We start from the raw sequence: 26392 nt of genomic DNA, 5'->3' as shown, positions 1-26392 counted from the left end.
GCCAAATTTTTCAAAATTTGAGGATAATTGGATATCTGAAAATACAAGATGTTCATCAAATCCTAACCCCCAAAATAAAAACGACACCAAGGGAAATCACAATAAAATTTATTTAACTAGTAATAATGTTAAAGTGTAAGCATAATAAGAGGAAAAATACACAATATATAAAGGAGTAAAGATAGCAGATTATAAGCTCAAGTAGTGAGCCAACATTTTTAAAGTATGAGAAATAAAATATGTCAATATAGAGTCCTTTATTCAGGGAAAACATTCACTCCTGTTTCAAGAGAAACAGTGAAATACTTTTAGGAAAAAAAATGAACCCTTTTGCCATATTAAAAATTAACATTATCAACTATAGACTGAATACAAGAAATGTCAAAAAATTTAGAATGAAGGAAAATGGTAAAGTGAAAATACAGATTTAAAAAAGGAATGAAGAAACAAGAAATAGTAAACATGAAAATAAGCATTTTACATTATTGTTAAGTTTCTTTGAGGATCAGATGTTTATGATAAAAATAATAAAAGGGTATTGTGAGTTTCATAACATGTCAAAATACATGACAACGTTAGTGCAGAGTCTGGAAAAGGAGAAATGAAAGTATCATGTTGTAAGAATCTTCTACCATCCATGAGTGGCACTATGTCACTTTAAGATAGGCTGCAATCAATAAAAACGTATTATAAAACCATAATCATCTCACATTGTCTAGTGGTTAAGTAGAGAAAAGGGACCAAGGTGTGGAAGGTGGAGAGGGAGGGTGAAATGCTGGGGCATGATATTGGCCAAATTACATTGTTATATTTATATACATATATTTGTATACATAATATTACATATTTATTTATATACATTGTGTGCATATATATAAACTTGTAACAACAAATCCTATTAAGTATGTATAACTACAATGCACCAATAATATAATAAACAAAATATAAACCATTAATCAATCATTAAGTTGATTAGAAAATCATTATAGCTTATGAGTCAGCAAAGGAAAAGTAAATCATAAAATATTACCTAATTAATCAAAAAAATTAAAAATGAGGGGGAAATAAAGAAATGATGGTTAAAAAAAGAAATGAGTATTATGAATGTAATATAACTCAAATATATCTCACACATTAAGGTAATTGTTTAAATTTCTCAATTGAAAGATAGAGATTGTCAGATTGGATAAATAAACAATATGTATGATACCTATAAGATATCCATTTTAAATATAAATTCCAAGAAATTTACAATAAAAAGATAAAACATACTAATTAACAATGGTCAAAGGTGAACAGCTATATTAATATCAGACAAAATAGTATTTAGAGAAGACTTTATCTGAGATAAAGTTGGTCATTTTAAGTAATAAAGGGCTTAACATATCAAGAAAACACAATAACCCTAAACATTTATGTCTCTAATAAAAGAACTTCGATATTCACATAGCAACTACTAAAACTCTGAAAATAATAGACTTATCAACAATTATATTTGAAGATTTCAAAGTCTCTATCTTGATAATTGATACAGTAATTGCACAGAAAATCAGTAATAAGCAATCATAATGGCTTTTCTGAATTAGTAGATTTGAGATTTTAGAATGCAATAAAAAGATTATGAAAAAATTATTTTATATCTAAAGCTTGAATATGGGAGAAGTAATATCTTTTTCTTATAAATTTATGCACAATTTTGGTCTTACATATACTCATTAAAAGTTTAAGTTTTTCCTAATCTATATCATAAAATAATTTACCTGTTTTGTTTTAAAGATTCATTAATATCTTCCATAGAAGGTTCCCTTAAAGTGAATTTTATATATCTGACATAAAAATATTCAAAAATATTAGCATTATATTTTATAGTAAAAAAATATGAACTATGCTTTCTAGTATTCATAGCTCTCCTGAAATACATTTTATGTTAGAAAGAGATTAAATATTGATTAGTCCTACATAAAATTTCTATTAATCATGAATAATATGTTCAGAGTATAAATACTGATTTTAATCAAATCTTTATTGACTAGAAAACTGATAAAAAATAATTATGAAACTCTTTTAGTACACCCATTGCTAATTCCTTATTGTAAGAGTTTGACTTTGTTAGCAATTTCACAACATAAAACTCTAAATATAAACTTTTAGTAAAATGTTTTAATATCTGATAATGTCATATAGGCAATTCTTCCATTGTATCATTTTATATTTATTATGATTAGACTCATAAAAATTGTATGAAATTGCTTTATCATGCTTATTTCATAGAAGCTCATGCACTTTGCTCAGACAACACATTTGAAGGTATTGTTGGTAAGCAAATTCTAGCTAAGACACAGCGGTAAAGTAGATGAACTTGTTTTCCAAGCCTCATGACTACTTTTGTTATAAGATATGATATATGCATAATTTTTCTGGAGTCATTCTGGAACACCAAACTCTCATTGCTCCCTACTAGATCTCTGTCTTAGGCAATTTTCTTAATATGTGAGAAACAACCTTTATCCAGGAACTTACTTAAGTTTATTTAACTCCTCAAATTTAATTCAAACCTATTTTCTTTAGGAATCTGAAAGCTGTCTACTTTCCCTAAGAATATTGCTAGTTAAAAAAGTACTTGGTTTGGTCACTATTTGGATGGATCACTAAACTATTATGATGAGTGATTTATTTGTTCTCCTACAATCTCCTGCCACTGTTGAGATCTAAAAGCAATGGGTCTGTCCAATCATGTACAGGAACTTCCAACATGGTAGCCAAAATAAACCTTTTCCTTAATTAAGTTGATGATATCAGGTATTCATTATTGTGACAGAAAGCTAAGACATCGGCAAAGAGCAACTATTGGATCAATTCCCAGCTGCCAAAACGGGTAGAAAACATTCAGATTCTATTTATATGCCATTGTCAAAAAGATGAAATCACAGTGACATAGAAAAGATTAGTTGTTATCAGAGGTTAAAAGTAGGGGACAATGTGTATACAAAGAGATATTCTTGGGAGATTATTGAGTGAAGAAACTGTATACTGATTATAGTGGTACTTATAAGAATCAAACATACAGTAAAATTCACAGAATCACATACACAAAAATAACCAGTTTTACTCTGTGATAATTTAAATCTTTGATTTGGATTTTCTGTTTTTATCCATGAAGGAGTACAGATATTGGTACAGGTCTTGATTTCCATCTCTGAACAATTATAAACTAGAAAATATTTAAAATTGTTGTCAGACACTGGACAAGGGGTTGTAAAGGACTGGTAGAAGGGAAGGAAAACAGAACAGAGCAGGTCTACAATCTCCTGAAGGTACTTCTAAAAGATTCGATACTGTAGAAAAAAAGATTAGTAACCATGACACAGAAATAGAAAAAAATATTCCAAGAAGATGAGGAGGAGGAAGAGGAAGAAAAGGGGTGGGGAAGGGAAAATCAAGATTAAGTTAAATAGGAACAAGAAAAAATGTGGCAAAGGAGGGGAGTTGGGACTTTAAGAAGCAGTGACACAATATCAAATAGGATAGCACATGTGTAATTAAAATTACATGGCAAGAAAGAAAGAGGAGGGCAGGAAAATATTCAAATAAATATTGGTGAAAATTTTCCAATTTGAAGACATTATAAAGTTATGGATCCAAGAAATCAATGCAACCTCCGCAGAATAGGCATATTGAAACACACTAGGGTACATCATTATCAATTTTGTGAAAACCAAAGGTAAAGAGAATTTTAAAAGCTACTGAAGAATAAAGACACAAAACTTATGGGAGATCAAAACATAAAGCATTTCAGACTTTTCATCAAAACCAGTGCAAGTCAGAGGACAACAGAGTGATTTCTTTAAAGTGCCAAATGTGAACTGAGAATTTGCTTTATAGCAAAATGAAGAATAAATCAAAAGTAAAAGTAAAAAAATTCTGAGCAAATTTATTTTCAGCAGATTTTCTTGAAAAGAACTGTTACAGGTACCTACTTGAGTAGAATATGTAAGATGAAACCATGGGACTTCAAAAACAATAATGAGCACCAGAAATGGTGAACACAGGGTAAATAAAATGGACACTTTTTTCTCATGCTTAAATTTATTTGAAAGAGAATAAAGTGCTTAAAGCAAAAACTATGACAGTAAACTTTGAGTTTGTAACACACAGATTTAAAAGGAACGGCACAATAGCACAAAGGAAAGATATAAAGTCTTTATATGAATGGGAGGACTTATCTGATGATACATTGCTACAAATTAATTGCATACATATATGTACACATACACATTTCAAATCTTTGAGAAACAATTACAATCATAAAATAAAGATGTATACCTAATAAGCCAATAGCTAAGACAGAATTATAAAAACAGTCAAATGAAAAGACAAAAGAAACAAGAGTTAGTACTAATAAAAAAAAAAAACACTAAAACACAGTAGAATTAAACTCATTACTATCAAAACTTCTATTCAAGAGAAATGTTTAAAATATTCAATTAAGTAGAAATTATCAAGTAGGAAAAATGCAAAACAAAAGTTTATGCTCTATACAAGAAAATCAATCTAAATATTTTTAGTATAAAGAAAGAAATGGGCTAATGGTAAAATATTGGCCAGGGGTGTTAGTGCATGCCTGTTATCCCAGCAACTTGGGAAGCTGAGGAAGGAGGATCATAAGTTCAAGGACAACCTCAGCAAATTAGCAAGGGTCTAAGCAACTATGTGAAACCCTGCCAAAAAAAATAAATAAACAGTAAATAAAAATAAAATAATAAAAATAAAAAATTAAACAGTACTAGGGATTTGGCTCAGTGGTAAAGTGCCCTTGGCTTTAATTCCAGATACCAAAAAAAAATAAAAAGCAAAATATTGGTTAAAGATAACCATACACTATGTACTACTACCAACAATAATAGTGAAGATATTGTATTGAGATCATACCATGTAGGTTGTAAAGCAAGGAATATTATTATATATAAAGAAGAATATCAATCAATCAACATTGAAACAGCAGTCCTAAATGTTTGTATACTCAATAACTAAGCTTTAATGCATGAGCAAATAGTTCATAGAACTTAAAGGAGAAATAGACAATGGTCATGCCTCTACCATTAAAGGATGGAGCAATTAGACAGAAAATCTTTAAAACTGAGAAGACTAACAGAATTCTATCAACCAACTTGATCTATTGTATAAAATTCTAAGGCATCTGTGATGAAAATCTCAGAAATAAAAAACAAGTTAATTAAGGTAAATATTATCATAATGAATTGTATTTATCTATGGCTAAATGGAAACAGATTTTTAAAAATAGCATTTACAATAGAATTTGGAAACAAAGTACATAGATAATTTAACAAACTGTGTGCAAGATGCTAAAAATTATAAAATATTGCTCAGGGAAAATAATGACAACCTAAATTAATGAAAGTGTGTACCAGGTCTGGGTCATACAAGAACACTCAATATTGTTAAGATGTCATTTAACACAGATTTACAGATTTGGTGCAGTGTTAACAAAACATCAATTGACAAGTTAATTTTAAAATTTATAGGAAGATCCAATGGAGCCATAATAGAAAAAATAATTTTAAAAGATTGAAACTAATTGATATTACTTGATTTCAAAAAGTTTAGAAAGTCTAGAATAGGCCAACATATATTTCAAAATATAAGGAAAGATTTATCTTTTTAACAAATTCTGAAATAAGGTTATATCTGTTCAGAAAAATTAATATTGACATTTATACCAAAAGGAAAATAATTGAAAGTAAATTAGTGACTAAGCAGAAAAGCTAACTCACAGAATAAACTCACGGAATAAGAGTGAAAATCTGCAACTCAGGAAGTGATTAGGTTAAGCAAATTGTGGCATATCTATAATGAAATAAAACTCCACACCAAGCAACCTCTGAATTTGAAAAGCATGATGCTGAGGGTAATTGATGGGACACAAACGATCACCTGCTGCATGATTATACTTATATAAACTTCTAGAAAATAAAAAATATTTTTAATAAAAGAAAAACAACAGTGGTTGCCAGAGATGGGGGGAGAGGAAAGAATTAAGTGAAATGAGAGATGAGAAAATGTTTTGGAATGATGGTGATGTTCTTTGCTCTAATTGTTCCATTGCTTACACTGGTAAATGTATTTGCCAAAACTTAATGAACTGTATACTGAACATAGTGCATTTTATTTTGCATATTTTATGCCTTTATAAAAAGTTGATTAGAGATAACTATGCTAAAATGTTACACATAAACTATTCATGAATATTTTCAAATTGAATACAAAAATTAAATTTATAAACTCCAGAAAATTATAAACTACCAAAATTGACTAAATAAAAATAATATCTGAATAAAACAGCAATCTTTAATGTAACAGAATTAATAATAAAATTTCTTCCATCTCAGTCCAAAGAGACCATGCCTAATCAGTTATAAGAATCCTTTAGGAAAATGTTATCTTTCTATAAACATTCAGAATAAAGGTAAGGAACAAGGCAAACAAACTCGGTTTATGAGGCTAGTAAAAACTTATTATAACTTTTGGAGTTGTACTAAGCCAATAAAGAAAATAAAATTTCAGATTGTATTGATCATAACAGTCTAAGTCCACGTTGTTCAAGACATAGCCATATCATGCATGTAGCTATTGAGCACCTGAAACTTGACTATTCTAAATTAAGATGTATTGTAAATATAAAATACTTAGTATAAGAAAATGAATGTAGAGTATCTCAGTAAGAATTGTATATTATATTGAATGATGAGAGTTTGGATATGTTCCATTAAATAAATGAGACTATTAAAATAATATTGATAATTTCTTTTTCTAAATATTTTATTTCTGATTGATTATTTTAATTAGTATAGATGGCTCACATTAGTGACTCCTGTTTTACTACTACTGAACAAACCTACTTTAAGTTACTTCTTGGTGGACAGGTGGGATGACTCCCAAGTTGTCCATGCCTAATTCCTCGAAACTATGAATATGTCATGTTATATGGCAAAAGGACTTTGCAGTTGTTACTGAGGTTACAGACTATAACATAAGAGAGTATCCTAGATTCTATTAGCCATATTTAATCGTATAAATCCTTAAAAGCAGATTACTTCCTGTAGATGGAGGCAGGTAGATGAGGTGAATGAGAAGTTGTTGTCAGACCCCCACTACCAATGCGTTCACAAAACCACCATCAGTGTCAGTGAAGGCCATGGGAAAAGGAATGTCAGGATTCCTGCCCCTCCAGATACAGGGGTTCCTCTGAAGGATAATGGGGATTCAGAAATTCCGCCGCACTCAGAAGTAACTGGAAATCCTCATATGCCCTGTATCTATGGAGATGAGGTGGGTAGACTCTATGTGGTGGAAGAAGGTGACTTTCCTCCCCATTTCGCTACTGGGGCAGTGTCAGAGGAGACAAGATTTGCACTCTTACAACATAATACTCAAAATGTCTAGGTTCCAATAAAAATTCCCTATTATACCATGAAAAAGAAAAATTTTATTTGAATGGCAAAAGATAATCACAAATGGCAACAACAAGAAGACATGCATGTTAGGATGACCTGTGAAAAATTTTAAACAACTGTGACAAATACACTGAGTGAATCTGAACATGCTTGGCACAAGTGAAGAAAATAAAGTCTGAGCACAGTATTAGAAAGTTTAGGAAAGTGATAAAATATATAAAGAGGAACAAAATAGAAACAAAAATTAAAAATACAAAGGCCAAAAAAAAAAAAATCCCTCAATGGATAGGCACAATTATATAATGAGAGTTCAGAGGAAGGAATGAATGAACTTGAAGATAAAACAGTAGAGATTGTCTTATCTGAAAGGCAAAGATAAATTTTTTAAAAGGGCAGTATCAGCGACATTTGGGATTGTAACAAAACATCTAATATTTAAGTCATTAAATTTCTAAAACAGAAGATAAAGGGGGGGAAAGAAAGGTTTTAAAATAGACTATGGGTTAAATTATACTAATGACAAAGAATATAAACTTTTATAGATTCTAGATGCTGGGTAAGTCACAAGATAAAGCCAAAGAAATCCATTCCAAGACACATCATATTGAAACCACAGTACTAAGAACAATGACAGAAAAAACAGTCTGGAGAGCAGACAGAGGAAACCACCTGTAGGGAAAAACAATTCAAAAAATAGTGACTATCCCATCAAAAACCATCAGGACAGGAAGGAAGTGATCCAACATTTTGCAAGTGCTGAAAGGAAAGAACTGTCCACTCAGAATTCTATATCTAGTAGAAATTTCCTTCAAGAATGAAGGTGAAATAAAGATGTTCTAAATGAGAGAAAACTAAAAGAACTCATCACCAGCAAAACTACTCAAAAAGAATTGCTAGTGATTTAAATCAGGAAAGAAATAAAAAATGTTGGAACATCAGGAAGGATCAACAACTAAAAAAGTAAAGTAAGTGTAATAGACTTTCCTTCTTGTTGAGCTTTCTAAAGTGTGATGGAAGATTGAAGCAATTGTTGGACTGAGACAGACATCATTACCCTATGTCTATCTCCAATTGAGTACCTATGCTAGTCTACTTTAGACTTCAATGTAGTTTGTATTCAGTATAAATATATTTATTTTAATTTTATCTTTGGAATTTGATGCCGCTTGCCACCGCTTGCCCCTTGCCATTGACCAGTGGGACAAAGGACACGTACACTTCAGAAGTTCATGAAGCAGCTTCTGCTTTATTCGGGTAACACCCTCAATATATAAGCAGTCTCATGCATAAGCAATTGTAACCAGATATGTCCATCCAATCCTATTAAAGGTCAAGCGATCACGAGCTCAAGCATACATGTAAGATATATCTGTCCATGTGCTAGGCAGCTGAACTAATTATCATACAGCCAATGGTAAACGCTTCCTGTTTTTCTCAAGGCACATTCAGCTCCCCGTTTGGCTCTCTGCCAGTCGCTATCTTTGGATGCATGTGACATAACCCTGGGCCCTGGGTCTCGCCCTGCACAATTTGAGATGCAGAAGCTTAATTACATCTTGTTCAAGAAATAATGTGCATGTAGAAATAGGTGAATTTTATAGTATGTGCATTACCTAACTTTCGTTTTGAAAATGAATGTGCAGAATAAAAACATATTTGCACAATCGAGGACCAAAAAAGAAATTTCACACAGTGCCCCAAAATATTTCTCAAGCTATAATTGGGAAGACAAAGAAAAGTATGGGTGCACTAATGAAATTACTCTAAGACAGTGAACACATGTTCTGTCCTAGGTAAAGTAGCCTGCTTAAACTGCTTATATTCACATGGGGATCTGAAAATAGAAACCTCTTCTATTGGCACTGAACTTATTCTGGCTTGATAGAGAACCTAATTTAATAATATATACTTTTACAGTGAGCTAAATTGCAGGATATAGAGACCATGCATATCCATAAACAAAAAGGAAATTAATTAATATTAAATCACATGCACTTTTTTTTTTTTTGTCTTTCTATTCTTTTGCTGGCAACTCACTGACTCAATACATATAGATAAAATCCTTGAACATATGTCATGTTCTGTGGTATCTGTGCTTTTTTTTGGTCAAGAGTTAATCATATAAACTCTTCCCCATTAACTGTTTCTTTTTTTAGGCCAAAGAGCACACCTAACCTTTATAGTGAGCTGTTGTGGTACTTCCAGATGTCATGCCAGGTGAATTGGGGGCAAGGGCTAGTGGGTGAGATATTTGGTCCGAGGAAGCTATCATCTTTCCTTAGATCATACTTCAGAAGGACATGTTCTGAAGTTAAATGTGTATCGCCTTACAAAAATTTGTGTGGGAACCTTTCTGTTGACTCAAATTCTTTCCTATGGAAAATAAGGCCCTAATGAAAGGATTCTGATCCAAATGTCCTATTAATTTTTCTTCTGACATAGCATTTAATCAGATCATATACTTCATACATATTAATTCATTTCATAAATTCCCTATTCAAGAATGCATATAACCCAAATTTTCATCTGTTAATTTATAAGTAATGACTGAATTCTTTATACTTTCCCATTCTGTTAACTGAATTTTCAACCATATTTGCAGTTGATACCAGATTAAGGAAATTGCTACATCTTCACTTATTTTCCAATGAGAAGGGAAAAAAGTCTTTGCCTTTGACTTTTGTTGAGTGCCTACCTATGTTAGAAATACCAAATCTGAAAAGAATTTTGTCTGAGTTTAATGTCTTACTTATAAGAAATAAAAACTTTATGGAATATTGGCCCCAATGTTTTCATACAATTTTAATTTAGAAACAGATGACCATTATTTCACTGTAAGTCATTTTCCAGATTTATAGAGTCATAAACCTGATGGCATTTTAAGGATGTTCACAATGGAGAGTGATGAGGAACAGCAATATAATTTTAACAAATAGAAATGTTATCTTGCCTGGAAATTGTTTTATATTTTAATAATTTTAGTTTAGTTTTTTTTTTTTTTTTTTTTTTTTTTTTTTTTTTTTTTTAATCTAGTAAATGCACTTATAGGCAGGTTTACTGTGGGTATTCTGCACCTAAAAACCATGTAGTCCTTGATGGTTAAATGAGCTCAAAAACCATTAACTGTCTAATTTTTGATTAAAAGGTAAAAATAGCAATTTCTTTTTACTTAGTAATTCTTGAAAGTGTGGCATTGAGTCAGTTCATTTAATTAAAAATATTACAAAAGAGAAATAGTGACTTTTTTTACTTTCAAATAGCTTTCTTCTCTTTCTCTCAAATATTGAACCCTAAATTCAATAAGTAATCTCTCAACTGAGTCCCATTGATCACCAAGGAGTAAATTGGTAAGACTACATCTACTCTTTGAGGAAAAAGTATCTTAAGGATGAAGGGTCAGTGATATAATCTCTTTGAAACATAAGTTGTTATTATTGGTGCTTTTATTATTGCTACTACTATTATTATTCTAAACTAAAAGAATCTCTGGCCAACATTTTCTTATTTAAATTCTAAGAAGCTACATGAGCATAAACTAATGTATCAAGGCATATCAGCCCTTTTGCATTTGAAATATAGTCAGTTTTCCAATTCATGAGAATGGATGAGAAGAGTGGTATGGATAATTCAATAGCAAGTCGATAAAATTTCTTTCTGTATTAGGATTGCATAAATAATAACTTGTGCAGCACATTTTGTTTTCTAACTCTTTTGATGATGAAAATGAATGGATTATTTTGCTCCCCAGGGACATATATGCACACCAGATTCAGATTTTTTCAAAAAAGGAAAAGAATGCTATAAAGGCACACTAAAGAGTGATTCTCAAATCCTGTACTTTGTACATAGAATTGATATAGACCCAGCCTGTCTTCAAATGATCATTTTTAAAAATGTATTCATTTTCAAAAACTATGTCTTAAGTTGTTTCATGGGCAGCCCTCTGGAATATAGAAAGTGAATCAGGTCTCAAAATTGAACATGGCCTAGATGAGGAACTAAGATACCTCTCCATTTCAAAGATCTCTCCAGTGAGGCTCCACTACCAGCATTCACCCGTATTCACTCTTATACTATGATAATTATCTTATGAACCTGTGTTACCTTCTGTCTATAGTCCTATATTACTCCTGTCTTGATAACCAACATCTGTGAGAAGTTGTTTAACCACTCTCTTTTCCTTGATATTTGGATTTTATTCCAATGCCCCATCCCTCTCATTACATTTGGTAGGCAGTTTTTCCTTGCTTACAGAGATACTCAGAGACACTTTGACACAAATATTCTTTTTATTTATACAATGGCCAGCTCTTGGCCTGTTGGATTCCACAACATTCTCCTTTCTCCCCTATCCATTCTTTAAATATTGGCTAGGCTTTCCTCTAGACCTCTTCCTAATTGATCTCCTTAGACTAATTCCATCCATTCTCATGGACTAAGCGAACATTTTTATGCCAGTGACTCCCAAATGTCCATCCCAGAATTTTCTCCTGGACTTCTGACCCATTTGTTCAGCTGCCTACAGGGATCCTTGCCTTTTACATTTGCTAATCAACCCAAATTCATCTAAACTTGAATTCATTTTTCACTGCTAGATCTTCTCCACTTCTAATGTTTCCTTTATCTCAGTCAATGGCCACATCTACCCCATTATTGAAATATGGGTGATTCTTCATCCCTCACTTTCTCTCACCTGCTGTATTTAGTCAGTCACCAAGTCTCATGGATTTGGATTCATAAACAACTTTTGTGCGTGCCTCCTTCTCCTCCTTTTTTTTTTGGACCAGAGATTGAACCCAGTGACACTTAACCACAGAGCCACATCCCCCAGCCCTTTTTAATTTTGAGACAGGATCTCACTAAGTTGCTGAAGTCCTCACTAATTGCTGAGGCTAACTTTGAACTATGTATTCCTCCTGGATCAGCCTCTTAAACCCCTGGGATTAAGGCTCTTGCCTGCTTGCTACACACCATTTCTATCAGCAGACCTGAGAAGTATTTTCATGTTTTACCAGGGAATGTTCTAGAAATAGAAAAAAAAAAAAAAATGACCTGGTCAAATTGTCTTGTAAATATGTTAATGACAAATCTGTTCTTAAGTGCATAATTAGCATTTATTAGTGGGAGAATCACAATCCACAGGAGGATTTTAGCAGGATGTGCTAGGTTTGTATAGGATTATGTACAATAAACAAATATGGAGTCCCGAGTTGTGAGGTGTGGCTCTAGGGAAACGGTTACACAAGCAATGTGATTATTGGAATTTATAATGGACAAGTATCATGACCAAAACAACTCCATTTCTGCATAAGTAATGAGCTTATGCATCATTTAGATAGTTCATTGTTAAGTGAGGACTAAAGAACATATTCTAAGGTGTCAGAAAGAACCTGAGGAATTGAACTGATATCCTCAAACTCCTGTCTATTTTACTTAGGCTTGGAGATTGTTTACATTTTAATATTTTTAATAAGACTTGGTACTTGGTAAGATTGTTGGAGCTTGTCACGAGAGGCAAGGAGGAGTCAAAGAGAATAATTTGGTCCAAATCAATTGGCTTTTATTTAATGCTAATCACACAAGTATTATCTTAACTTTTACTACATTACATTCACACATTACTTAATCACTAAATTAAGCCCCAAGTAAGCAAGACTCGCTCCTTGTTAAGACCCATTCCTAAGGTCCACTCTTATGCGACGTGTCATAAGTCGAAGGGCAGCGACTCTCAGGGATCAGTCAGGAGGAGAGCCCAGGAGACCTTGCTGGGGAACCCCCTTCTGCGGGAGTCCTGATCGGGAGGACGGTTGGTTGGAAGGCGAAGGAGGACAGTGAGGTCACGACCGGTATGCTGGGCAGAGATGTCTCAGGCTGTGCAGGCGAAGCTGGAATACACACGTGCAGCAACACTGTCACGGAAGAGGAGAACAGGCAGCTCCGCGGTCACCTCCACAGGAATGTCTTGGTCACGGTTGGGACGACAAATGTTCCAGGCCAACGCGAGCATGTCAGTGAGTCTCCTCCAGGCTTGGTGCAGCACTGGCACCATCGGTGTCAAATGGAGACTGGGCAAGGCTCGGTTGTCAGTCTTTATAAACCCTTTCTTATCAAACTCTGCCAGCCAGTCTTGGCAAGAGTCAATCACATGTGGTTATCTTACTTGGGGTTAGCATTACATCATTACATCACCACAGCACTCAAGTTGCTTTTACAAGTTATGTTTTGCAAAATACACATCACACAAATTGTCACACATTGTTTTGCTCCTTATAGATCTTGATTCTGATTTGGCCTTATGATCCTTTGTGATAACTCAGAAAGTGTTTCTGTAAGTGGATCTATTTTAATTCTGGAACTTAATTTTTTCTCCACCATGAACCCTAGACTTCAGCCTTACTGGGCTTCTTAGGCTTATTTTGTTTCCTTAAGTACACTGTGTTTGCTGTTCATTCTGAGTTTGGAATACTTTTCTCCTCACTTCCTCAGCCCCTTTATTCTCTTCACTGATCCAGTATTTACTCCCTACTTATCATTTAATTTCCAGTTTAATGTATTTCTTCAGTGAGGATTTTCTGACCCATAGGCATATGTTCAAGTAAGATCTTTTACTACTCCGTTGGTAGCACTAACTACACTTATAATTGCTTGTAAGACTTGAAACTCCCTGAAGGAATGAATCTCTTCTGAGTCCACATTCTCATAGCTTAACATAACTTGCTGTGCTACAGATTTAGAAATATGTGTTGAACAAATCTGACAATTTGGGGACCTACCCTAACTATTGGCCTAAAATAGTTCATAACAGCTGAACGTGTCTCAGAAAACTGTTATACTGACAGCAGTACAAAAACAAACAGGCCAAGAGCAAAAGTTTGAGAACATAACATTCCATTTCCTCCTCTTGTTTCATAATATCTGAGAGTGAATCTTTTTCTTACCCAGTATGAAAACTCAGGAAAGTCACATAGTCATTTAAGTTTCTCACCAATGGGAGTAGTAATAAAGTTCTTCAAAAAAACAGCTCTGTGAGTTGTTCAATACTCTAATAATTCATTAAATAAATGTATTATGATAGTTATTTTAAATATAACTAATTTTAAAATTGAACAAATGCCATTTTCCTAAAACATTTCTTTTTTCTGCACCTTTTGTTTTTTAAAATGCCCATTAAATGCATTTCAACCATCAATTTCTAGCAGGAATTACACATGATTTTGTACAAACTTCTGTCTCCTTGATACTCACTACTCTCATTTTGCCAGTGTTCTAGAGATACAACTACAGATTCATTAATATGTATATGTGTTTTATTCTGTTAAATAATGCTGAAGGACCTCAAATATATTCCCATTAATATACAAAATGATAAAGCATATTAGAAATGCAAAATATCAAAAGCAAAAATAATAATTTTTCTACCCTTCAAAGGGCACATTACTTCCATTGTAAAAAAAAAAAAGTCTTCATGTATTATAAATTCCTTCCTGCATTACCAAAGTTACTCTATCATCATATATACCCTTATCTGATTACTTAAATGTATAGAATGGACATCAGTCAATACTCCTGGAAAAATGCAATGCCTGGTGGGCTTTATGATTTTAGAAACAAGATAAAAGCCTTATGACTCAAAGAAAGCAATCAAATGCATTTTGTAGCCACAAGCATCATATTTACTTAAAGGATTGTGACTATAAAAGCAAATCTCTCTTACTGGAAACTGGGACAAAAGCTGTCAGAGAACAGGGTAGTAAATAGCTTTGAAATTGTTTTCTCTGCTTCATTTCAAAAGCTTAGGGCTACCAGTGTTTGACCTTTTACAAATGGAATGGTTTCCTGCAGGTCTTAGTGTTGCACTGAATGCTGATGGTGGCGTGGTTTGATGCCGGCATCAAGAATGGTAAATACGCTCGACGCTGGGCCACTCTTCTGCATCAAGAACATTTCTCATTCAGTGACATTTGCTGGTGTCCTCTAAGAAAAGGTAGAGTAATTCTATTTTCTCTCAAACATTTTCCCCTCTAGTATCTCTTGACCAAGCAGAGCAAGGAAAATTGTGTAATTGTCCAAAATGACTTCATCTAGCTGAGTAGCCAAAGAAAATAAAGTCAGGTTGAACAAGAAAGCATTTTACTGAGAACATCTGGAGTCAAGCTATTATCATCTTTGCTATTATATAATGGAGAACACAAAGATATATTTGAGGGTTGGGATTCACAGCATTTCTTAGACTCTGCATAGTCTCAGTCTCTTAGGATATTGGCACCATTGTTTCAACTTCACATTGACATACTAATGTAAGGTCATCTGAGTACAGTTTCTAAAGTATCTTTGTGATATAATTATTTTTATATTTGAACAACTATGACTGACAAAATAAAGGTCTACCTTACGGCTTTCTACATGAATTATTGTGCCATAGTTAACTTCTAGAGTGATATTAAACATAGTATTGTTGCTACCTCTCCAATGCTATTGTCCATTAGATAGACCTTGTTTTGTTTTGATATACATCTCTGAGGTAGAGTTATTATGACTTTATTTTTCTAGTTGAGAAAACCATGGCTCATATAAGTACACAATTTCCCTGGACACAGGAAACACTAAGGAAACTGGTGGATAAATAGAAACCTGGATTTTGTTTTCTTGCTTTTATTTTAGTCCAGATTTTATGCCAGGAGTGTTTGCAATTGTATGAACTATGCTGAGGATGGAAGAGAAATTCTTGAAATCTTTTTTTAATCTCTTTTGAAATAGGAGATTCATCAGAAAAGAATTGTTTTCATAAGTTAGGATCCCTCTGATCAGAGCCTCAGAAGACTTTCTGAGGATACCTTAATTCTTAACAAGTATCGACAATGTGATAAGCTCATGCTAAATGCTTTAAATCCATTATTTCATTCACCCTTCACAACAATTATATGAGGACACACATATATTCCCCAATTTGTACAAAGGGAAATTGAAGATTAGGGAATATTTTTATTTTTATTTCCTTCCAATTATCTTTACTTTCCTGCCTTGTTCAGGACCCTGAAAGCCTGGCTGCTAAAGGCATCTTTTCCTATTAGGTTTGGAAGAATGGAGGGGATAGAGCGTGTGGCAGAAGAGGCCAGGCATCTACTCACCTTGCTGCAGTGCTGTACACAGCCTTCCTCCATAACCACAACTCAAATCAGTGTGGCTGCCTCTGGGTCCCCAGCTGTATCTGTGATGTAGCAGTACATTTCCTTCTCTCTTAAGGTTTAGGGTAAAACAACTTCCAGCTGTGGTCAGTTCTGGTTCTTCATCATCCATTGTTATAACCTTAACTTTGTCCACATTTGTATTCTCTTTAATTGTGCTATTTAGAGGATGCCAGTTGTTAGCTATCAAGTTCTTAACTGACCTGAAAGTGTTCATTGCTATAAGACAATTTAGGGTTGGCAAAGATAAATTAGGGCTCATTTAGGATTTGGTAGAGTTGGTGTTCAATATAGGTCTATTTGATGCCGCTGTTCTTCACCATTCTGTGATGGGGCCTCACATTATTATAAGAATGAATTGTTTCTAAACCCCAAAAGTGAATTTACATTTCTTTTGAGGACCTATCTTCTGAAAAATGTTTTTCAGGCATTTAGGACATTGCTGTAGAGAGCACCTAATTACACAACATCAAAAGCCACTCAACAGCAGCTCTGGAGGCTGAGTCAGGAGAATCACGAGTTCAAAGTCAACTTCAGCAATTTAGTGAGACCCTAAGCAACCTAGTGGGACCCTGTCTCAAAATAGAAAATTTAAAAAAAAAAAAAATTGGGGATGTAGCTCAGTGGTTTATTGCCCTTGGGTATAATCCCCAGTACCAAAACAGTAACAACAAAAATAAAAACTCAAATTCTAAAGTTCTAGGCAGGCAGAAAGCTGTTGAGAAGATACACAGAATTTCTCAAAGATGATATTCTCAGGCAGTTTTTAGAATGGTTAATGCCAGGAACCTCTCCTGCTTGCCATAACCACAGATCCAGGGACTCAGTACAATTACTGCTTGACATCAATCCCAGATCTGGCTCTATTAATTCATCAATCACTGAACCACAATGTTTTAGTCATTCTTTTATCTCTTCAAAAATTAAATTTTAAATTCTTGATAATGGATAGGCATGGAGCTAAGAAAAGGGCATACATAGATGAATAAGACAAGTTTTCTATTCCCAAAGAAATAAATGAACAGAAATGGCAATATAATTCACAAGTCCAGGAAGGAGTTTCAGAAGCTAGAATTGAAGCCTGCAGATTGTTGGGAAAAGGCAAAAGGATGAGTATTTCTTTACAGTTACTTTTCTCCTAGCATCACACAACTGGGCCACCAGGTCATACTACTTTGCCCCTGAGCACCTACATACTCATGACCCAAGTCCTAAGCTCTCAAGCTGTAGTTTTCCACATTAGTTGGGGACACAAATGAAATAATCAGCACATGTAACGGGTTGAATGCTGAGCTCTCCTTTGTAGCTCCTCAATCTTTTCACATGCCAGAATCTCTCAAAGTGATGAGCACGTCTGGGTCAACATTAGTAGGCCATTTATCTTGGACTTTTTCTCTTCAAATCTACACAGCAATTGTCTAGATGATACTTTATGTTTTAAATACCTAATCTGAAAACCATAACAGAAGTTAAACATTCTGACTCCCGCTTCACTTGACTATAGATGTTTTCAATTTCATTGTTTAAAATTTTTAATTCCATTCCAGCGCATAGTTCTTTCTTTGAAAGCAGAACACCAGCTTTTGACCTTATCAGACAGATATAAACACAAAAAAGGTATTTAACAGTCAATGTAATTTGACTTCTTTCTTTTTTGTTTTGCCTTTGTTGATGCATCATAGTTGATATAATATTTGGGTTCATTTTAACGTAATCATATATTTATGGAATTTAATTTACTTCATGTCAATCCCCAGTGTCCCCTTTTCCCTCTCTTCCTCTTTACAGCTATTCCCCTTCTACTCTACTGGTCTACATTTTACTCGTTTATGTACTTTTTAATTGGTGTTTTATAGATATACATAAATATGGAATTCTCTGTGGCATATTTATACATTCATAGCATAATTTCATCAAATTAATTCTGCATTTCCTCCCCTTTCCTGTCCCTATTCCCTCCCCCTCAATCTCCTTCTGCTCTGCTTATCCTCCCTCTGTCTTTATGATATTTAAATATTCCCACCCCCTGCTGCTTTTTTCCTCCTTTGCTCTAGCTTCCCCATATGAGAGAACATTCAAACCCTTGTTTTTCTGAGTCTGTCTTATTCACTTAGCATGATGTTCTCCATTTCCATGCATTAACCAGCAAATACCATAATTCATTCTCTTAATCACTGAATAAAACTCTATTGTGTGTATATACCACATTATTTTAATCCAATCATCTACCGATGGGCATCTGGACTGGTTCCAAATTTGGCTATTGTGAATTGTACTGTTATAAACAGCTTGATGAGGCTGTACTATTCCTATTGTATACTGATTCCTTATTCCTTTGGATAAATACCAAGGAGTGGGAGTCATATGGTGACTCTATTCCTAGTTTTTGAGGATTCTCCACACTGCTTTCCAGAGTGGTTGTATTAATTTAGAGTCCCACTAACAATGCAGAAGTGTACCTATTCCCCCACATTCTCACGAGAATGTTTTATTATTTGTATCTTGATAATTGCCACTCACTCTGACTGGAATCAGATGAAATCTCAGTGTGCTTTTTATTTGTATTTCCCTGATTGCCAGGAATGTTGAACATTTTTTTTTTTTATGCATGTCTTGACCTTTTGTCTTTCTGTTTTTTGAAAAATGTCCACTTAGTTTATTCACCCACTATTGATTGGATTTTTTGTTTTGTTTTGGTGTTGAGCTTTTTGAGCTCTTTATATATTCTGGATATTAATCCCGTCAGTGGAAGAGCTGGCAAAGATTCTCTCCCATCCTATAAGCTCATTCTTCATGCTCACTTAATCATTTCCTTTGGTATGCAGAAGCTGATTAATTTGATGCCGCTCTACTTATTAATTCTTGGTTTTATTTCCTGTGCTTTTGGGGGTCTTGTTAGGAAAGTTGTTGCTTATTGGAGTGTTTACCCTAAGTATTCTTCTCATACTTACAAAATTTCTGGTCTAATTTCAAAGTCTTTGATCTACTTTGATTTGACTTTTGTGCAAGGCAAGAGATAGAGTTCTACTTTCATTTTTCTCCATATGAATATCAAGTTTTCCCTGAAGCATTTGCTTTAAAAGGCTATCTTTCTCTAACATATATTTTTGTCACCTTTGTTGAATATCAGATGACTGTAACTATGTGGGTTTGTCTCTGTGGTGATTTACCTTTCCTTTAACATGAGAGAAAAATAGTTTAAATAGTCTTCCTTCCCTTCTCATTTTCACCTCACTTCCTTTTCCAGTCAACCATCATAAATAGGTTTCAGGTGAGATTCAACAATGGTCACTAAGACTGGTAGATAAAAGTTTGATTAATAATCATAGAACACCTCCCACAAAGTAGCAGTCAATTAAAAAGGAAAAAAAAAATCTTGAGTGATCTAAAAACAGTGAAAAACAAAACAAGGTGAAGAAGATTAACACCCCTAATAACTGGATGAACACATGCTTCCTATGGTGCACTGAGAAGTTTCCAGCATCATCTTCATGATATTACTGCTGGGACTTCATGAAATGAATCTGGTCATGAGGAAAAAACAAATGGATGCAAAGTGTCATCCAACTACATGAGAATATAAGGTTCGTACAACCTCAAGGACATACAAAGCAGTAAAGGTCTAATATATTGTTTCAGACTAAAGGAATCCAGAAAAATCACATAGTCCTGAATCAGGTGCTTGACAAGAAATAAAAGGAAGCCATCATTGGTGCAGTTGTTTTTATTATAAAGATTATTGTTCAGAAACATTGATACAGTTGACAATTTTTTAATTTCACAGGAACAAAATTATATTTTTTTCTAAATTATTAGCCTTTATATAAAATAAAATAACTTACTAGATTGTAAGTCCTCTGATATTCTATAAACCCAGGAAAATGCAATTGTGTCTGCTTCAGTAAGAGTGCACATGTTTGCATGGAACAAACCATTTGACTAACATTGCTTTAAGAATAAACAGTGTTCACTCTGACTCATAAGATAGTTGTCACAGACACATATCCATCATTACTATTTAAACAAACGGAAAGACATTTCATAGATAGTCCCCGTGATTGCATAGATATTTCTAACAGTACAGTAAGAAATGTCACAAATTTGTGCTTCTCAGTTCCCTGCAGATTCACCAAAGGTTTGTTATTGCTAAAGCTAGGCTGCATGGCCACTTACTTACTTGTGATAACTAAGAAACTGGCATTAGAAACTTTTTAATTTCTTTTAGAGGAAGATGAGCAATAAGAAAAGAAAATGTGAATGGTTGTTGGTAGTGAACCAAAATCATCTGTCCATGTAGTTTGTCTTCTAACGCCAATATATAATACACTGCCTGAAATATAATTATATTCATCATGTTCTCTTTGTGTTTCAAATGAACACTGAATATTTTAACCTTGACAAAATAATGCAGTGATAATAACTTACTGCTTCTATGCTACTACTACTACTACTACTACTAAAATTACTACTATTATTACTACTCAATATAATTTTATGGAGTATTTGCCCTATGGGAAGTTGTTTCTAAGCACGTTACAAATATTATCTCATTCAATTCTCAAAACTTTTTCCATTCAAATAACATATTTTACAAAATTTATGTAAGAAACACATGTGAGTACCTTTAGTAAGAATGTGACTGTTTCAGGTCAATTTTCCCAGATATTTTTATTCTTATAACTTTCTTTATTAAATAAAAACATTTTAAGAAGAATTATACCAATTATTTTTTCAAGAAATATTACCCAAAAGTATTGTATCTTTGAGGGAGAATTCTTTGAATAAATGATTTTGTTCAGGTCTATTTGGTTCCTATTCTAGTGTTTACCTGGGACAGGAGACCCAATTTGAATGCCTTTCTCATTCCCAAGAGTAATTACCAGGGAGCATATCCATTCTTTATAACCTTTCCCAGCCTAACCATTCCAGGTTAATCTGACATGGATCAAACAATTCTTCTCTCAGAAATTTGAAATTTAGGTAGAGCGCATGAACACTAAAAATCTCTGAGTAGTGTCAACAGCAGCATTTTAGAAAGCAAAGTCACAAATTCATGCTGCTTATTCACCTGCAGATTCACCAAATCTTGCTTTCTAAAATTTTATGGACCAGTTTTGGAATATATACATGTGTATATTTCCACATATTTCTGTTGTGAATTACCAATCCCTACTAATAGGAGAATACCTTAGGTTAGGGACCTTAAATGAAATTTCTGAGTCCTGATTTTTGTTATTTTTCGTTGTCATTAAATATCAGCCTCCTATGCTCTTCTGGGTACTCTGACAATCCACACCCATTCATTTGCTCTTGGGATCTGAGTAGACAGATCAATGCCAAGAAACACATTTAGATTTGTTGTCTGTAATTATCATAAGCTAAAAACAAAGTTGTCCTAGAGTTATATTTTAAATTACTATCATTTTTTATAGTTCCAACTATTTCTGTCCCTACTGTCACTGAAAAAGTAAATAGAAATTTGAGAAATTAATTTTTAAAAATTTATCACTGGAATTATGACTTCGTAGTAGAGTGCTTGCCTGGCATGTATGAGGCCCTGGGTTCGAGCCTCAGCACTGGATATAAATAAATAAGTAAAATAAAGGTCCATTGACAACTAAAAAATTTTTAGAAATTTTTATTGGTTATTTTTAGTCATACATGACAGTAGAATCCGTTTTGATATAATTATACACACATGAAATATATTTTATTCTGATTAGGACCCCATTCTTGTGGATGTACACAATGGTGTGATTCACTGTGGTGTATTCATATACATAGGAAAATTATGTCAGGTTCTTTCCACTGTCTTTCCTTTTCCTATCCCCTTCCCTTCATTCCTCAAGATTTATATTCAAGCATTTAGCATTTACCTTGAGAATAATCTTCCACTGTTGCATGTTAAAAGCATTTTCTTACTGTTGTGGCTCAAGTGGATTAGTAACAGAGAATTCCTTGCTCCCAGTGAAGAAAGACAAAGTTCTGGGCTAGGTGCTGCTTTAGAACATTTATCTTCTTTCCATATAGAAGAAGAACTAAAAGTCTCTTCTATTTAGTAGTAGCCATGGGTAAAATAATCCACTTTTCCCCTTCCTCATTTTATTCTTTTAAAAATTATTTCTATAATGCTTTCATACCACATATGTGTGTGATACTAATAAAACAAACAAAAGAAAAGTACATTTCCAAGAGAATGTTAAAAGTCACCATGTTTAATTCAAAGCTCTTCCCTTCACCCAGCTTTGCATGGTGTTGAAATAGAAAAAGGAGCATGGTCTATTCCCTTCTGCTTTACTTCCACGTAACTTTCTGTCTTCCTGTACTTACCCTCTAGGGTTGAGGCCACAAGAAGGCAGAACAGAATGCCTCCCCTTTTGACTTTCTTTGGCAGGTTGCCTCACTCTCCCGAGTCTTTGCACTGCTCCAGCTCATTGTCTACGACTTACTGTGCATGGTTAAAGCCTTGCAAGCTCTGCCGATGAGGGACTCCATCCCAAGATCCCTAGGCACTGAGGATTCTTTCACTAACAATCCCATCTTCATGTTGTCCTCTCAACCTACTTCCCTCTGATGAAAACATCTTGTCTCCCAGGCCAGCATGAAGCCTCCAATCTTACTGATCTCTGTGGACTCAACTCTAAGGCCTGTGGAATAAGCATGATTCACCTTTTGTTTTGCTTCAGAACTGGAACGTCAAAGGGATCATCTGCCCTCTTCGCTATCTGATCATATCATTAAGCATCTCTTCTCCCATGTGCTCCCTCCCCCTGCCCCTAGTAACATGGGGGAGGTCATTAGGCTCAGTGGCTAAACATATGTCCAATCAGCAAAAACATATCAGTCCCTGTTTGTGCAGAAAGTCTCGTTCTTAGTTAGCTTCAAGATGCCAATCAAGTATCACTTCCCTTTACCTTCAACATTCATACCCCCTCCTTTTCACCCTCATTCTTTTATCTCTTAAATGAAAGCAGAGTAATAGTGAGTCTTAAATAAAGGAGAGGTGTTAAAGGATGAGAAAGGAGAATGAAAGAGATGTCAGAATAAGCAAAAGAGTATCAGCATGTGCTCTGCAAGTTCGCTTCAATGTAGAGAATACCAGGGTCTTCCAAGCAGCTGGATCTGGCTCCTGTTTGAAAGATATTGTGAGGCAAGCAGCAGCAACAGCTAATTATGAACAAAACAGAAAAGTCCCTCTAAGTAAATTAGAAGAACTTGAATGATATCTTGACCAGATGTACATCTTAAAGAGATTTAAGGATCAAGTCAAGTTATCCTTCCATTGAACTTGAATTTGCAAAACTTGGATGGGCCTAAGTTTTTTAATCTTCAAAGATTAAATCATACATACTTAAAGATTAAGTCACCACTTATTGATAAATTTTAGACTGCTGGATGAAAGTCTACATTCTCAAATTTCTCAAGCATTCTCTGCAGATTCATTGTTACAGTTAACAAATACATATTTCTCTTAACCACAAACTAAATTTTCTATGCAGAAAAATCAATTCCTCCCCCCAAATGCTCTGGAATGTTTTCATTAAGTAAAGTGAGAATTCTAAGATCTGTAGGTCTCAAAACAAAAGTCCTATCAGGCAATTAAATTGGGGGAAAACGCTGTTCGCTAAAATTTAAGATGAGGCATTCTTGTTCCTACTAAAGGAATTTTAAATACTCTTTATAAGCAATAACCAGCATGATTAAACTATCTGGAAAACTCCTGTAAATGTTATTTAACTTATTCTATTATATCTTTCCTTTAGTGTTAAGTCCAACATTTGGAAATTCTGTGCCATCACAGCTGAAAAAAAAAAAAAAATGAAGACTGGAGTATGCAAAGACATAACCAATTCCAGAAAATTTTTAAGATTTCTAAACCAACAAAATCATAAATATCCATACTGTTAAAGCAGGATTGAAAGACCCTATAATTTCCTGCATTATTAGTCTTACATATAAGGTCAATATTAGTCTCCTTGAAATTAGCCAGACTATAGATTATAAATCCTAAATAAGTGCTTAGAGCTGGAGAGCAGACAACTTTGAAGTTATTGTTAAGGCATTCCTCACAGTGAGGCTTCATTAGCCAAAGGCCATGGTATGGCTGTGTATCAACTTGACAGGATCAGAGTACCCAGATATTAATGAAATATTGTTCTGTGCCTTTATCAGTGTTTGTAGAAGAGATTAACATTTGAATTGGTAGATTGAGTAAAGAAGGTTGCCTTCCTAATGTAGGTGGCCCTTCTTGACCCAGTTCAAGTTCTGAAAACAAAACAAAACAAAAGAAGCCCAACCCTCCAAAAATAAAGGGAAACTCCTACTGCCTGACTACATGAGTTAAGACATCATCCTCCCAACCACTCCACACACCATTTGTTGTAATGGAAATATCAGTTTTTCTTCACTCTGGAGCCTGCAGCTTTTGGACTGGAACATACACCAGTGGCTCTTCTTGGCTTTCTGGTATGTGGACTCAAATTGTAACTTGGCCATCATTTCCCCAGTCTCCAGTTTGCTGACTGCAGATCTGGGGATTCTCAGCCTCCATAATCATATGAGCCAGTTCCTTATACAATTCTCTCTCTCATTCTCTGGATAACTGTGATTAATTACACCACAAAGAAAGCTTTGCCCAACTGCAAAGAACACTTTAATTCAATTCCTCTCTCTCTATACCATCTGATGGAAAAGAAGAACAAACTGTTTAGTTGGCTTTGGAAAATTACTGTTAAATGAAATGAGGAAAATACTACATGAATATATATATTCCTTCTCAAAATCTCAACTTCAGATTAGTAGTAATTTTGGTCAGAAAACTGAAATGTGGATTCTTAATTGGTTTATTAACATTTGGAAAATAATGTATACTTCTTAGTGATTCCTTAACAGTATGTGTACACACACCCACACACACACACATGTGCGATTTCCCATTTAGGAAATATTGGGAGTATGATTTTTTAAAAGGCTATTATTAGAAACCTAATTTTTGTCATAACTCTGTGATACATTGTTCTTGAAAGGAATTCAACAGTACAAGAGTTATTATTTGAAAGCTATATAAAGGGCAAAGAAGATATATTATTCACATAGTTAAAATTTATAACAAGAATTCTTGAGAAATGAAGATAAACAACTATATATTATATATCAAATTTGTCAAGAAAATGGTAAAATTGGTTTTTGAAGCCATATTTCCTTGAAGGAGAGTTTCAGAATATGAATTAGGTGACATTTGACAGTGTCAACAACAAATATTGTTGACATTAGAGAAACACAATCTTAAAATAAATACTGATTTGATTTTAGTTATATTCTTAAATCACTCCCTTATTTAATCTATTGCAGTTGTTGGAAGCATCTCAATCTTCAACCAGATATTGAAGATCAGAAACATTTTCAATGTAAAACATTAAAATATTAAACTCTCAATTTGAACAATATAGCTATTCTAATAATATATTTAAGTTTTTGAAATTAAAACCTAACAAGTCTTCATAACAGTCTTAATAGCTGCATAATTCACAGGTATTTTGTTTTGAGCAAATAAACACAAACATTTTAGTGCTTTCTCCATGAAGTTTTCTTTTAAATTTATAAGTGTAATAATCATATAAATTATATTTGTTATAAATTTTACTCTCAGTTTTATGAAGTTTTTACTTTCATAGATTTTTCTTTTATTTAATGAACAAAACTATTTTTAGTCAGCTATTTCACCACTATGACCAA

This window comes from Sciurus vulgaris, assembly GCF_902686455.1.
Source record: "Sciurus vulgaris genome assembly, chromosome: 7".
Taxonomy (NCBI): Eukaryota; Metazoa; Chordata; class Mammalia; order Rodentia; family Sciuridae; genus Sciurus; species Sciurus vulgaris.
Note: the sequence above shows the minus strand (reverse complement) of the source record.